Source organism: Glycine soja, chromosome 14 (assembly GCF_004193775.1).
Source record: "Glycine soja cultivar W05 chromosome 14, ASM419377v2, whole genome shotgun sequence".
NCBI lineage: Eukaryota > Viridiplantae > Streptophyta > Magnoliopsida > Fabales > Fabaceae > Glycine > Glycine soja.
The window spans coordinates 41,928,882-41,945,187 of NC_041015.1; the positions used below are offsets into that span (position 1 = coordinate 41,928,882).

General features: G+C 38.6%; 1 non-coding gene across 1 annotated transcript; it reads left to right on the forward strand.

Annotated features, from left to right (window-relative positions):
• Positions 1 to 11,247: 11,247 nt before the first annotated feature.
• On the forward strand, positions 11,248 to 11,354 carry LOC114385542. Its single transcript, XR_003660912.1, has one exon. It is a non-coding gene; the product is annotated as a small nucleolar RNA R71 (small nucleolar RNA).
• The last annotated feature ends 4,952 nt before the right edge of the window (positions 11,355 to 16,306 follow it).

Sequence of the window (16,306 nt, forward strand, 5' to 3'; positions counted from 1 at the left end):
AAGGGAGATTGTGTATTAGAGTTTGTTGATACTAAGAATCAACTTGCTGATATTTTCACAAAACCTCTCCCCAAGGAAGTATTCTTCTCTACTAGAAGAGAATTAGGCCTCTTAGATGTTAGAGATTTAGAAAAATAAGGATTGATTGATTAATTTACTCTAAATGATTGATTGTTTATAGATTATTTTGATTGATCTTGTTTGAATTCTTGTTATTATGATAGAATTTATGATGTCTTGTGTATGTAATGATTGAATGATTGAATTAAGTGCATTAGTAGTGATAATTAATCATATTGGATGTGTTTTAGCATAAACATAGATATTCTCTTAAGAAACTAGCCTAGGATAGGCTCTGGTAATCGATTACCATCCAGTGTAATCGATTACACATGAACAGGCAGTTTGTAATCGATTACAACATCCTGTAATCGATTACCAGAAGGCTTATTGGTCCTGTAATCGATTACCAATCCCTGTAATCGATTACAATTCATCCTCTTCTATAAATACTCACGAAAACAGAGCTGTTGCGCAGCCAAAGCCTCCTCCACGTTTCCTCCATACCTAAAACTTCAAATCTTCGAATCTCACTCAATTCTTCACCAAATCACGTCCCGTAAAGCCCAATCTTCCTCTTTTTCACTCCTCTTTCACTTCCACCGATCAAAATCCACAAAAAATTCATCAAATGGCAGAGCCATCGAAGAAGAGAAAGGGATCATCCTCCACCGCTGCTGCTGCTGCCCATCGCCGCCACGGCCCATCCGGAGCACCCATAACACCTATTCATCCTTCTTTGTCATCTCCAAGATCATCAACATTGTTTTCATCCGATGATCAGCGTCTACAGTACCTTTCTCAGTTTTCTTCTAGAATCATCTTAGACCCTAAGTACCTAGACGTAGAATTCTTTAATGATGAAACATTTGATTGCTATCAAGTGTTTCAAAATTCTGGCCTTGTTGATTTCATGTCATTAAAATTGCCATATTATCCTGAACTTGTAAAGGTCTTCTACTGCAATTTAAAAATTCAGGATGGCATTATTATCTCTAAGGTGCATGGTATTCCTATGGTCATTGATCAGTCATTGTTCTTTTCATTAACTAATTTACCCAGTCAAGGTGCACCTTTTGAGGGCACCATTCTTGATGATTGGAAATTTGATTATTCGAGTCATGATGCTCGCCGTATGGTCTGCAATGATCAGGCTGAAATGACCGGTAGATTGCTGGCCGGGTCATTAACATTTGATAATTGCATCATGCACTATATAATTGTTAGAATTTTGCTTCCTCGGTCTTCCAATTTAGCACAGGCCTCTGAGGAGGATTTTATTCTTATGTGGGCTTTTCTTACCGGTCGTCAGATCGACTGGGCTCATTTGGTTCGGTACCAAATGCATAAGGCATTACGGGCCAATGCACCTCTTCCTTATCCACATTTGATTACTCTGTGTCATACCCTAATTTCGTCCGGGGATTATAATTTGATGATATACAACCATTGATTGGCCACTTCGAGATATTTGGCACCCTTTGTTGCACAATATGTGAAGTCCCGAGACGTGCCGAAAATCAAAAGGAAGCAGGCTTACGCGATCCGTGAAAATTCCGTGATGTGACGGAAATCGAAAGGAGGTATTTTTCGCAATCCGTGAGTTTTCGTAACTTCTTCGAAAGCTTAAAAAGAGTAAATACATAATCCGTAAGGACTCGTAACCTTGCGGAAGGAAAATAAGTATCGTTACGAAATTCATAAACTTTCGTAACGTTACGGAAAAAGAATTACCAAAAAAAGGTAGAGGGGGTGCATTTAGTAAAAAAAGGGGTACAAATAGCAATCAGGCCTAGTTGGGCCTTCCAGATTCTTCCTCCAGAAGGCTGTTGCTTCTGGAGGAAGCAACCTTGCTCGCCTGGGCGAGCTGGGCGGCAAGCTCTTCTCCTATTTTGCTATAAATAGGGGGAGGAGTGAAGGGAGAAGGGGTTCAGCCTTCTTGCCACTTCTCATTCTCTCGAAATTGCTGAGGAAAATTATTTCCGTGAAGAAAATCCAAGCCGAGGCGCTTCCGTAATCTTTCCGTGAGTAATTACGCGAAGATTCTCGACCGTTCTTCAACATTCATCGTTCGTTCTTCGTTTTCTTCAGTCTTCAACGGGTAAGTACCTCAAACCGAGCTTTTCAATTCATTCTATGTACCCGTGGTGGTCCACATTTTGTTTCATGTATTTTTATTCTTGTTTTCATTCACTTTTTATACCCCTTTTTGACGTGCTTAAGTCATTTATTTAAGTCATTTCTCGCCTAATCTAAAAATAAAATAAATTTCCACCGATCGTTTGAATTGTATCATCCGTTAATTTCGGTTAAAATGAATTCCGACCGTTCGGTCGTGCCATAACCAAGTTGGAAATCAAAAAAGAGGTAAAATAATAATATAATAATAAAAAAATACCTTTTAGTAAAATAAAGCGAAAAATCAATCGGACGTTTTCTCTTTGGGATTTCTCATTCTTAATCAAATTGATTAATAACTAAAGTGAAACTAAGGCTAAAATCAACTCGCCTAGTCAAGCTCGTCCACAAAAATAAGATTTTGAAAATTTATCATTTCAGTTTCTTACCAAGTAAAATGGATCATTTTTAAGGTCCAACGCCTTAAAATGATCACCCTTCAAGTAAAAAGAATCACTTGATTCACGCATAGGAAAGAACTACGTAGGTCTGATTTCCTCTTCGATGGAGGGTACGTAGGAGCAAAAGCCCCGCTTTTATCGACCTCAAAAAATAAAAAGAAATAAAAGTTAAGGTAATACAATTTCCACAATTCTAAAAAATTGGTTGTTGTCCTTTGAGACAAACGTGAGAGGTGCTAATATCTTCCTCAAACGTAAATACAACTCCGGAACTTAGAATTTTCATTTTGACCGGTTTCCTTCGGTTTTTCTGACGTTTTCCACAAATAAACGTTGGTGGCGACTCCGCGCATCTTTCCTCCTTTGGAAAGCGCACCCGTGAGCCTCGCCTTCGCTCACCCGCAAAAGGGCAAGTTGCGACACTCTGTTTTTGCGTCATTTTCAAATACCGCTTGATGATGAACCCTTTGTTCAAGTCAAGTGTTCCTTTGCAATTGGTGCTGGTGCAGTGACTTCCTTTGGGTACCGTAAAGATCGGAATGGTCAATGGCTGAAGAAGGATGCACTCCCTCCTCAAGATGAACGTACTCCTTCACCTCCTCCTCCGCCTGAAGATTCCGCACTCATGAATGAAGTCCTCTCCGAATTACGGGGTCTTCGTTCTTATGTTGGTGACCGCTTCGACTCGTTAGATACACACTTTGCCGGTATGGACATTCGCCTCACACAGCTTGAAGAGGATGTCGGATACATTCGTCAGAGTTTCGATCTTCCACCACCACCTCCGCCTTCTTAGACTTTAGTTTCTGATTATATGTCTTTTATAAGCCGTGTATTTTGGCTATTTAGTTTCTTACAGTTTAAATTATTATGTTAAGTACTTTATTTATTTATCTTGTGGTATTTGGATTTCAGTCTTTTCTGCTTTGACATTATGTGGTTGTTGACTGATCGAGGCCGTACCCGAATCAAATAAACATGAAAATGCAGTAACTAGGAAGTGATCCTAGGTCGTTTCCCAACGAGCAGTGACAAGCCAAATGTTCATAATATACTTGCAGTAACAGTAACGATGGGCGGGGGGGGGGGGGTTTGGTTGTTTGGTAATTAAAGAGCAGAACAAATAAAATGGAATACGAAACTACTAATATTAAAAACGGGTTGTTTCCTCTGATTTAGAAGCCACTCTCTTATCCTGGGTTATGGAGAATTCGTCCCTAACAGTCAACCACTTAATCCAACCCTATTCCAATTTACTAAGCGAAAATCAACTTAGGGTTTTCAATACGTGATTAGGCACCACATACACCAGTTAGCCCTTCGTCCATTAAGCATGAACGCAAGTTAGGCTCAGAGGCAATTAATCGAACACGAAGCGTGCACTGATTAATATTCACGAAATTGGGATAACTGGTGAAGGGAAAACTGCCAGGAAACCACATTACAAACGAAACCTCAAAGAGAGTTGGGCTTCGTCCTCAAAAGGAAACAACACCAGAAAATCTAGCCTTCCATGGATTCAAACAGAAAACGCAAATGAAACATGAAGCAGAAACGTAAATGAACAAGAACGTAAATGAAAAGAAACGTAAATGAACAGAAACGTAAATGAACGTAGAAGAAGAAGCAAGAATGAACTCGTAATTAGAAGCAGAAAACGGAAATTTGCATTAAGAACGAAAACTGTAACAAGGGAACAGAAAAACGTGAAAACCTAAAACCAAAGCTCTAAATAATGAAAATAGCCTAGCAGAATAGAATGCCCTGCACGAATCCCAAGGCAGCTATTTAAAAAGAGTCACTCAAAGTCACTGGGCCCTATTACAATACTCTGGCCCAAAACGAAATAAACACTGAACAACATAAAATAAAATTGCGAAATTTCCTAATTAGAAATTAACTAAGGTAAGCGCTGCTTTATTTGCCCTCTTCAAGTCCACAACCAAAATCCGGATTAAGCCCAATGTTTCATTAATTCCTGAAATTAGATTAAAAACATCAAATTAGCTAAATGAGCCCAAATAATAAAACTGCCTAATTAATTGACAAGTAAGACCAATCAAAAATTAAAATGGTGCAAAAAGGGTTTAGAAAATAGAAGAAAATGATGGCACATCAAAACCCCCCATACTTAGCCTTTTGCACTCCTGGGCAAAATGAAACAAAGAACAAAATCCAAGGATATCAAAGGGAGACAAACAAAAACATTCACATATTTCTCAATGAACATCAAGGAATGAAAGGAATGGGTAACATCTAACATAAGGAGATCCAAAAAGTCAAGACATTCATGAAAATCATCCAAGCAACCCAATCATGGCAAAATAGTTAATCAGCTCAAGAATGAAAAGTGATAAAGCTTCACAAGATATACACTCTATCTCTCAAGTGTCTAGGCTACTATTTACCCTCAAATCACCCATGAAAGCAAACACCACATAAACTTGGCAAGATTCTAAAATTGACAATCAACCCATAAACACAAGCACATGAGGATCAAAATGTCTTTTAAGGTTGTAATGGGGCCAAGGACAAGGTATGGAGAAATATGGAATAAGTGGCTAAATCCCAAAGGAATAGACGAGCAAAGGGGAATAAGTGCATATTAAGAAAAAAATAAGAAAATAAAAAGAAGTAAAGATAAAAATTAAACATGAAGAGTAGAACCAAGAGTTTCATCATTCTTGTGCCATTTAAGATCTTATTCACTCAACTTTATTGCTTTTCTTTTTCTTTTTTTTTTAGATTTTTTTTTTTTTTTTTTTTTTTACTCTTTAGCCTTTGAGAAACAACATTTCATTCAGCATGTCCAACATTTAACCAATATACAATGTACATCAAGTATGGCCCAAAATACATCATGAAGCATAGCCAACAAAACAAGTTGTCCAATGAAACAAAACCCCCCCACACTTATTCCCAAAACAATTCCAAAGCTCCAAAATTCCTTAAGGATATGGTAATATCATGGTTTTTCACTTAAGGCTTGTAGTGAGCTTCAAAACAAGGAAAGGGAAACAAGGCTCAAAAGGGCTATCAAAGGAATTAATTCAAGGTAAGTCCATTTGGCTAGAAGCTTATAAGAACAAAATTGCCTTAATCATTTCCAAATATGCATGTGAATTAGGACACATCAACAAGAATCAAGCCAAGGCTATTGTGCAAGCAATCAATGGGGCAAAACACACCAAATGATTATAATGATGGATGGCTCAAATTCTCACAAAGGTAAAATCATCACTTTCAAATTGAGCTTTCAAAACTATCATGACATGTAGAGAAGAATCAAGGATTTCAAGTCACAAAATGTCAAGAACTTTTATTTTCAAAACAATTACCCATTTCTTGAACATATCCTATAATTCAAAGAAAAACATGCAAAGTCGTACGTGCACACGAAATTGACCCAAAATATTAAACTGAAAATCCGACGAAACTAACAACATTAACAAATTAACACAACTAACAAATTAACAAAACCAACAAAACTAGCAAAACCAAAGAACACTCCCCCCCATACTTAAACAACACATTGTCCTCAATGTAGCACAATTAAAAGATTAAAAACAATTAAATCATCAAAGAGAATCGGACAAGTGTAATAAAAGCAAAGAAGGAGATAGGAAAAGAAAAACTCCCTAAGTCATGGTGGAGGAAGAGTAGGGTGGAGTAAGGAAGTCTCTTCCACCACTACGTCCACTAAAGAAGGGTTCGTGAGGAATGGCTTAAGTCGATGTCTGTTGACCTTGAAGCTCTTGTTTATGGAGTCGCTTTTGATCTCAACTGTACCATAAGGAAAAACATTAGTAACAACAAAAGGACCAATCCACTTAGACCTCAACTTACCACTCATGAGTCCAAGCCTAGAATTATACAGTAACACTTTTTGCCCAACCACAAAGTCTTTTTTAACTATTATGCTATCATGGAACTTCTTGGTCTTTTCTTTGTAGAACTTGGCATTCTCGTAGGCTTCTAGGCGGATTTCATCTAACTCACTCAGTTGCAACTTCCTTTCCTCGCCAGCTTGATCCATAGAGAAGTTGCAAGTCTTCACTGCCCAGTATGCTTTGTGCTCAATTTCCACTGGAAGATGACATGCCTTTCCAAAGACAACCCGATAAGGAGACATTCCTATGGGTGCTTTGTAGGCAGTCCGATGCGCCCAGAGAGCATCATCAAGCCTGGTACTCCAATCTTTCCTGCTTGGCTGCACAATCTTCTCTAGAATTCTCTTGATTTCCCTGTTAGAAATTTCTGTCTGTCCATTAGTCTGGGGGTGGTATGGTGTGGATACCCTGTGTACCACCCCGTACTTTTTAAGCAGGGCATGCATTGTCCTGTTGCAAAAATGGGTTCCTTGATCACTAACAATTGCTTTAGGTACTCCAAACCTGCAAAACAGAGTAGACCTGACAAAGTCTGCGACAACTTTAGCATCATTAGTTCTAGTGGGCTTGGCTTCCACCCATTTTGAAACATAATCAACTGCAAGGAGAATATAAACATAACCAAAAAAGACAGGAAAAGGACCCATGAAATCTATACCCCAGACATCAAACACCTCACAGAATAGCATAGGTTGCTGAGGCATTTGTTGTCGCCATGTCAGTGTATTTCCTGCTCTCTGACACTGCTCACAAGTGCTGCAGATCTTCCACGCATCTTTAAAGATGGTGGGCCAATAAAAACCACAATCAAGCACTTTGCGAGCTGTCCTTTGAACACCCAGATGACCTCCCGGTGCGGAAGAATGACAGAACTGCAGGACTGAGTCAGTCTCATGATCTGGAATGCATCGTCTAATGACCTGATCACTGCACAATTTCCACAAGTAGGGGTCATCCCAAATAAAATGCTTAGCATCACTTTTAATCTTATCTTTTTGGGCCTTAGATGCTAAGGGAGGAAAAACTGAGGCAACTAAATAATTGACAATGTTAGCAAACCAGGGAGTAGAAAGAGAGTCAGAAATACTATACAATATATACAAATGATCATCCGGGAAATCATCCCGAATAGGTGAATCTGCATCAGAGACACGTTCGATCCGACTCAAATTATCAGCAACTAGATTTTGTGCTCCGCTCCTATCACGGATCTCCAAGTCAAACTCTTGGAGCCAGAGCATCCATCGGATCAACCTAGGCTTAGAATCAGCCTTCTTCAACAAGTACTTTAGAGCTGCATGGTCAGTATAAACAATAATGCGAGTACCAAGCAAATAAGATCGAAATTTTTCAAGAGCAAAAACTATGGCTAGAAGCTCTTTTTCAGTAGTAGTATAATTTGCTTGGGCAGCATCTAAAGTCCTAGAAGCATAATATATCACCCTGGGCAATTTATCAATTTTCTGAGCAAGGACAGCCCCCAATGCATAATTTGATGCATCACACATAAGCTCAAAAGGGGCTGTCCAATCGGGTGCCTGGATGATGGGGGTGGTAGTCAACGCTCTTTTGAGGCAATCAAAAGCCTCTTTGCATCTGTCATTAAAGTCAAACTGCACCTCCTTTTGCAACAAGTTGGACAGTGGAAAGGCTACTTTGCTAAAATCCCTTATAAAGCGCCTGTAGAATCCTGCATGACCAAGAAAAGATCGCACCTCTCGCACACAAGAGGGGTAAGGCAATTGTGAAATAACAGAAATTTTTGCAGGATCTACTTCAATACCCTTATTGGAAATAATGTGGCCTAAAACTATACCTTGCTCAACCATAAAATGACATTTTTCAAAATTTAGAACAAGGTTAGTTTCAATGCATCTATTCAAAACTTTTTCCAAACTATTCAAACAACCATCAAAAGAGGATCCATATACAGTGAAATCATCCATAAACACCTCTATGCAATTTTCTAAAAAATCACTGAAAATACTAATCATGCACCACTGGAAGGTACCAGGGGCATTGCACAGGCCGAAAGGCATCCTCCTACAAGCAAAAGTGCCGAAGGGGCAGGTGAATGTGGTCTTTTCCTGATCCTCAGGAGCAATAGTAATTTGCATATAACCAGAAAAACCATCAAGGAAACAGTAGTGGGATTTACCTGCCAGGCGTTCAAGCATCTGGTCAATGAATGGCAGGGGAAAATGGTCCTTTTTGGTAACCTGGTTCAGCCTCCTATAGTCAATGTAGACTCTCCAACTGTTCTGCACCCGAGTAGGAATCAGCTCCTCCTTCTCATTTCTGATCACTGTGAGGCCAGTCTTTTTCGGGACTACCTGGACGGGACTCACCCATTGGCTGTTGGAGATAGGATAAATGATCCCAGCTTGCAAAAGCTTGGTTATCTCCTTCTTCACTACATCAAGAATCACCGGGTTGAGTCTTCTCTGTGGCTGTCTTACTGGTTTAGCTCCATCCTCTAAATTTATTCGATGCATACATGTGGATGGGCTAATACCAGGAATGTCCGCCAGGGTCCAGCCTATAGCCTTCTTATGCTTCTTGAGAACTGACAACAACTTCTCCTCTTGCTCATCAGCAAGGGAGGCAGATATAATCACTGGAAAACTCTTGCTATCATCCAAGTAAGCGTATTTTAAATTTGATGGCAGAGGCTTCAATTCTGGTGTGGTCGGCTGGACAGTGGTAGAAGGAGATGGTTTCTCAGCCTTTACCTCATAAAGAAAGTCAGAGGTATGTGTACTTCCTGAAACATGGTTAGTCCTATCTGACTCTATAAAATCAATCTCAAGAGGTAAAACACCACCACCAGGCATGCAATCAATATCACTTTCAGATTCACTCTCAGCATCAAATTCAGACATATGATCAAATACAATTTCAGACTCAATGCATGAAGAGTGAGAGGCATGCAGATTAGAATAAAGATCAGTCATGTATTCATCAACAACATGGTCAATTATTTCAGCACGAAATACAGAAAGATCTTCAGATGGGTATTTCATAGCATCCAGAATATTAAAATGAACAGTTATATCACCAAACTCCATGGACAGTGTGCCTGCATAAACATCTATCTTAGTTCTAGCAGTTTTCATAAAGGGTCTGCCTAGAATGATGGGAACTGATCCTTGAGAAAATCCATCTTCCATATTCAAGATATAAAAATCAACAGGGAAAATCAGTTCACCAACTCTAACTAAGACATCTTCTATGAAACCAACAGGATAGGCAACACTTCTATTAGCTAAATGAATTACCACATTAGTTGACTGCAAGGGACCTAGAGATAGAGAATTAAAAATCGACAGAGGCATAACACTAACAGAGGCTCCTAAATCTAGCATGGCATTGTCAAACTTACTATTCCCTATAATACAAGGTATGCTGAATGTACCTGGATCTTTGCATTTTTCAGGAATTTGAGGAACAGATTTACCAATCAATGCGGAGACATTTCTGCCCATGCTAATGCGTTCACTTCCTTTAAGCTTCCGCTTATTAGTGCACAGCTCCTTCAAGAATTTGGCATATCTTGGAATTTGCTTTATTGCATCCAACAGAGGTATGTTTACCTCTACTTTTCTAAACGTTTCCAAGATCTCTTTCTCTGCCTCTTCCATTTTTTTGTTGGAAACTGCTCTTGGAGGGAATGGAAGAGGGGGATGTGCTGCTTCTGCAAATCAGAATTACCTGTGGAAGAAGATTCACCTGCACAGAAATTGTTAGGTAGATTTTTGTCATCACCTTTTTCTGGAATATAGTGAAGTTTGGCAGGTTCATTTGCAGATGAGGAAGGTGCTACGGGTTGAGGTCCTTGACACTACTTTCCCGACCTCAATGAAATGGCACTGACATTTTTGGGATTTTGGACAGCTTGAGAAGGCAGCTTGTCAGAATTCTGGGACTGTTGTTGATTCAATTGGGTAGCTAATTGTCCCATCTGATTGGTTAAGCTCTGAATGGAGGCTCTGGTCTCTTGCTGAAACTGCATGTTCTGCATAGTCATTTGCCTCACAAGTTCTTCGAGGGAAGGTTGTGGAGGGGCCTCAACTGTTGGCTGTTTCTGGGGTTGTTGCTGTTGTTGGATTGGTGGAGGAATGTATGGTCTGCTTGGGCCAGCAGCATTTTGGAAGGAAGGAGCAGGCTGCTGTTGTTGTTGCTGAGGGCTGGACCATCTGAGGTTAGGGTGATTCCTCCATCCAGGGTTGTATCTGTTGCTGGAAAGGTCATAATTGCTCTGCTGTGGTTGATTTTGCTGCTGAGGTTGAGGAGGTCTATTGTAAATATTTGCAGCATAAGCTTCAGGTTGCTCAATTGCTCCAGGTTGCTGCATGGAAGGGCAAAGGTCTGTATGGTGGTCAGCAGAGGAGCATAAACCACAAACCCTTGCGACAGGTACAGATTTCTGATTCAAGGCCAGCTGGGTTACCAAGTTAACCAACGCATCCAGTTTGCCTTCAAGCTTCTTAGTTTCAGATGATGCAGATGGGTTTGTAGCTACCTCATGCACTCCTCTAATGACTATGGCATCATTTCTGGCGCTAAACTGCTGGGAGTTGGAGGCCATCTTCTCAATTAAATTTCTGGCTTCAGCAGGGGTCATGTCTCCAAGGGCTCCACCACTGGCAGCATCTATCATACTTCTCTCCATATTACTGAGTCCTTCATAAAAATATTGGAGAAGAAGCTGTTCTGAAATCTGATGGTGGGGGCAACTGGCACATAGTTTCTTAAATCTCTCCCAGTACTCATACAGGCTCTCTCCACTGAGTTATCTAATACCTGAGATATCCTTCCTGATGGCTGTGGTCCTGGAAGCAGGGAAAATTTTTTCTAAGAATACTCTCTTAAGGTCATCCCAGCTCGTGATGGACCTTGGAGCAAGGTAATACAACCAGTCCTTTGCCACTCCCTCTAATGAATGAGGAAAAGCCTTCAGAAATATGTGATCCTCTTGGACATCTGGGGGTTTCATGGTGGAGCAGACAATGTGAAATTCTTTCAAATGTTTGTGCGGGTCTTCACCTGCAAGGCCATGAAACTTTGGAAGCAAATGAATCAGTCCAGTTTTAAGAACATATGGGACATCCTCATCAGGGTATTGGATGCACAAGCTTTCATAGGTGAAATCAGGTGCAGCCATTTCCCTTAGAGTCCTCTCACGAGGTGGAGGTTGTGTCATGTTCTCAGAATGTGCAAAATCAGAATGCTCAAAATCAGAATGCTCAAAATTATAATGCTCAAGATCAGGATGTTCAAAATCACCAATAACAGAATGCACAGATTCACCAGTTATGGAATGCTCAGAATGATCAAAAGGTATAAAATGATGCCTAACTAATCTATGAAATGTCCTATCTATCTCAGGATCAAAGGGTTGTAAGTCAGATGGATTGCCTCTAGTCATACACTACATTCAGCATGCACACAACTAGTTGCCTTGTCATGTAAATAAATGTGCAGGTTTGAACTACAGCTACCCTCAAATGATATCCAAATGACTTGAAATTTTGTGAGCAACCTTATAAAATGATGAGAAGATAGCACAAAAAATTTCAGACAAAAATTCAAAGTCTAACTATGAAAGCTAAAATTGGTAGGTTAAGAAAAATAAGTGAATAAAACTTGAAAAATAAAAAAACTTTTGACAGAATCGCTTTTTTTGGACGATGGAGACCTCAGCCGGCCTATGCCGGCTGCTACGGCGTAGGAAATTTTTTTCTGCCCCAAATGCATATATAATAATTGCGATTCTGATAACCGGAGCAAAAGTTATGGCCGTTTGAAGTTTTGACAAACACAAAATTTGCTAGTCTTTTGGAACTTTCAAATCTGACCAAACTAAAGGCTCTAGCTATTTTTCCCACAAAATATGGATTAAAAGAAGTTACCACAAAAAAATTCAGCCAAAAATAACAACCCTAGCTACTAAAACAAAAAATCCCAAATAATTTAGCATGGGTGGTCGCTAAAATCCGTCTCTAATTGATTTCTACTACTACTCTGTTTTTCCGCAAGCTGATTTCTACTACTACTCTATTTTCAAGCACAATCTTCACAGCAAAACACCCAAGACTGAAACAGGGGAAACGCTTAATGGGAAAACTGAAACAGAACACACATTAAACAAAATACCAGGACACTAAACAACACTAACACACATACTAACACAATACTAACAATTAAACATAAAACACGAAAGGATTAAACACACAACACTAGCTAGCTATTATGAACCTTTGGACACTGCTCCCCGGCAACGCCGCCAAATTTGATCGAGGCCGTACCCGAATCAAATAAACATGAAAATGCAGTAACTAGGAAGTGATCCTAGGTCGTTTCCCAACGAGCAGTGACAAGCCAAATGTTCATAATATACTTGCAGTAACAGTAACGATGGGCGGGGGGGGGGGGGGGGTTTGGTTGTTTGGTAATTAAAGAGCAGAACAAGTAAAATGGAATACGAAACTACTAATATTAAAAACGGGTTGTTTCCTCTGATTCAGAAGCCACTCTCTTATCCTGGGTTATGGAGAATTCGTCCCTAACAGTCAACCACTTAATCCAACCCTATTTCAATTTACTAAGCGAAAATCAACTTAGGGTTTTCAATACGTGATTAGGCATCACATACACCAGTTAGCCCTTCGTCCATTAAGCATGAACGCAAGTTAGGCTCAGAGGCAATTAATCGAACACGAAGCGTGCACTGATTAATATTCACGAAATTGGGATAACTGGTGAAGGGAAAACTGCCAGGAAACCACATTACAAACGAAACCTCAAAGAGAGTTGGGCTTCGTCCTCAAAAGGAAACAACACCAGAAAATCTAGCCTTCCATGGATTCAAACAAAAAACGCAAATGAAACATGAAGCAGAAACGTAAATGAATAAGAACGTAAATGAAAAGAAACGTAAATGAACAGAAACGTAAATGAACGTAGAAGAAGAAGCAAGAATGAACTCGTAATTAGAAGAAGAAAACGGAAATTTGCATTAAGAACGAAAACTATAACAAGGGAACAGAAAAACGTGAAAACCTAAAACCAAAGCTCTAAATAATGAAAATAGCCTAGCAGAATAGAATGCCCTGCACGAATCCCAAGGCAGCTATTTAAAAAGAGTCACTCAAAGTCACTGGGCCCTATTACAATACTCTGGTCCAAAACGAAATAAACACTGAACAACATAAAATAAAATTGCGAAATTTCCTAATTAGAAATTAACTAAGGTAAGCGCTGCTTTATTTGCCCTCTTCAAGTCCACAACCAAAATCCGGATTAAGCCCAATGTTTCATTAATTCCTGAAATTAGATTAAAAACATCAAATTAGCTAAATGAGCCCAAATAATAAAACTGCCTAATTAATTGACAATTAAGACCAATCAAAAATTAAAATGGTGCAAAAAGGGTTTAGAAAATAGAAGAAAATGATGGCACATCATTGACGTTTTGAGTTATTTGGATTCTGGTTTGGTTATTTCTTGTTTGTGAGTTTGGATGGTTATGCCTTATACTCCATTGTTATATCTCTCTACTCCATTGTTATATCTGTGTTGATTCCCGAGTTCTTTGGCTTTTTGATGTTGCCAAAGGGGGAGAAAAGGTTGTAGAAAAAGCTTAACAAACTTAGAAATCAAGTGATCATAAATTCCGAAATATAGGGGGAGTAAACGCACATTTTATCTATATACAATTGTTTGTTGCTTGCTTGAATCTTGATTTCAGGTATTGTATTGTCATCATCAAAAAGGGGGAGATTGTAGATTCAATTGCCTTTGGTGTTTTGATGATGATCATGATGATATGATGCAATTGATGCAAATGGGCTTTTCAAGATTAAATTCAAGACAATACTTCAAGATTACAAGTCACAACATCAAGATGATCACTAGTATATTAGGAAGGGAATTCCTAATTGAATTAGCAAAAGGTTTGGCCAAGTAATTTAAATTAAAAAAAGTGTCTTTCAAAGGATTTACTCTCTGGTAATCGATTACCAGAGGATGTAATCGATTACCAGTGGCCAAATATGTTTTATAACAGCTACTAAAATTTGAATTCGAAATTTTAGACTGTGTAATCGATTACACAATTTTGGTAATCGATTACCAGCAGTTAATAAACGTTTTAATTCAAATTTTAAAAGCTGTAATCGATTACACAATTTCTGTAATCGATTACCAGGCAGGATTTTCAGAAAATATTTCTAAGAGTCACAACTTTTCAAAGGCTTTATTCATGACCACCAATGGTCTATATATATGTGACTTATAACACGTATTTGCTCAGAGTTTTTCAGAACAACAAGTGTTTATCCTCTCAAAGAGCAAAAATCATTTTATCCTCTTAAGAATTCCTTGGCCAATTCAATTGCAATTCATTAAGGAATTATTTGAGTGCTCAATCTGTAAAATCTATCTCTTTCTAGAGAGATTCATTCTTCTTCTTCTCCTCATTCTCTAAGGGATTAAGAGACCGTGGGTCTCTTGTTGTAAAGGAATTCTAAACACAAAGGAAGGATTGTCCTTGTGTGTTTAGAACTTGTAAAAGGAATTTACAAGATAGTGGAACTCTCAAGCGGGTTGCTTGGGGACTGGACGTAGGCACAAGGGTGTGGCCGAACCAGTATAAATCTGAGTTTGCACTTTCTCTTCCCTTAATCTCCTTTGTTTATTATTACTTTATATTCATATTCAAATTGTTTTATTTGAATCAATATTTAAGAAGTTCATTATTAAGGGAATTTATAACTTGCATAAAAAGTGAAATAGATTTTTAATTGGGGAAGTAGTTTGGAATATTTAATTCAACCCCCCCTTCTTAAGATATCTGAGGCCACTTGTCTAACAGGATGCAATGAACAACATGATTATTATGCAGCATAATGAAATTAAAGCCTCATTTGAACATAGCATTCATGTTGTCGGTCACACTTTTAATGTACAACTATATAAGAGACTATATGGATTTGTTTTAAGGTATGCATTGAATCATATTACAAATGAGGTTCATAGAATGCAGTTTGTTGGTGTAGACACATCTCGTTGTCGATGCATTGTAAGATCTATACATGGGTTGCTCTGTTCCTGTGAACTAGTTAGGTATGCTTTAGGTAGCATACTACTTCAAGTGGTTCATTTGTATTGGACCAGGCTAAGTTTTAATGACATGGGGTCTATTGATTTAAATGAATTGTTCTTTGTGCAACAAGAATTTGATGCTATAACAAAACATTTGAAAGAGGTTGACATAGCTGGCATGATTACTATCAAAAATAAACTTCGTGAAATTACACTTCCTAATATGACTTCTATGTGTCCACATGTTGACAAGGTCAAAACTAAAGGTTCAAAAAAGGGTTGTGTCTGGTAAATTTTGTAGAAGCAAAGCTTCATGATGAATCAAGAGTGATTCAAAGATGTTTTGATGATAACAAAAGATGATGACAAAGGTGATGACAAAAAGCTCAAAGGTCAATCAAAGAATGAGTTCAAGATATTCAAGATAGAATCAAGAACACTTCAAGATTCAAGAGGAAAGTTGATTTCAAGAATCAAGAATCAAGATTCAAGAGATCAAGATTTCAAGAATCAAGATTCAAGAGATCAAGATTCAAGACTCAAGATTCAAGAATCAAGAGAAGGCTTAATCAAGATAAGTATGAAAAGGTTTTTCTCAAAAATTGAGTAGCACATGGATTTTTCTCAAAACATGTTTACCAAAGAGTTTTTACTCTCTGGTAATCAATTACC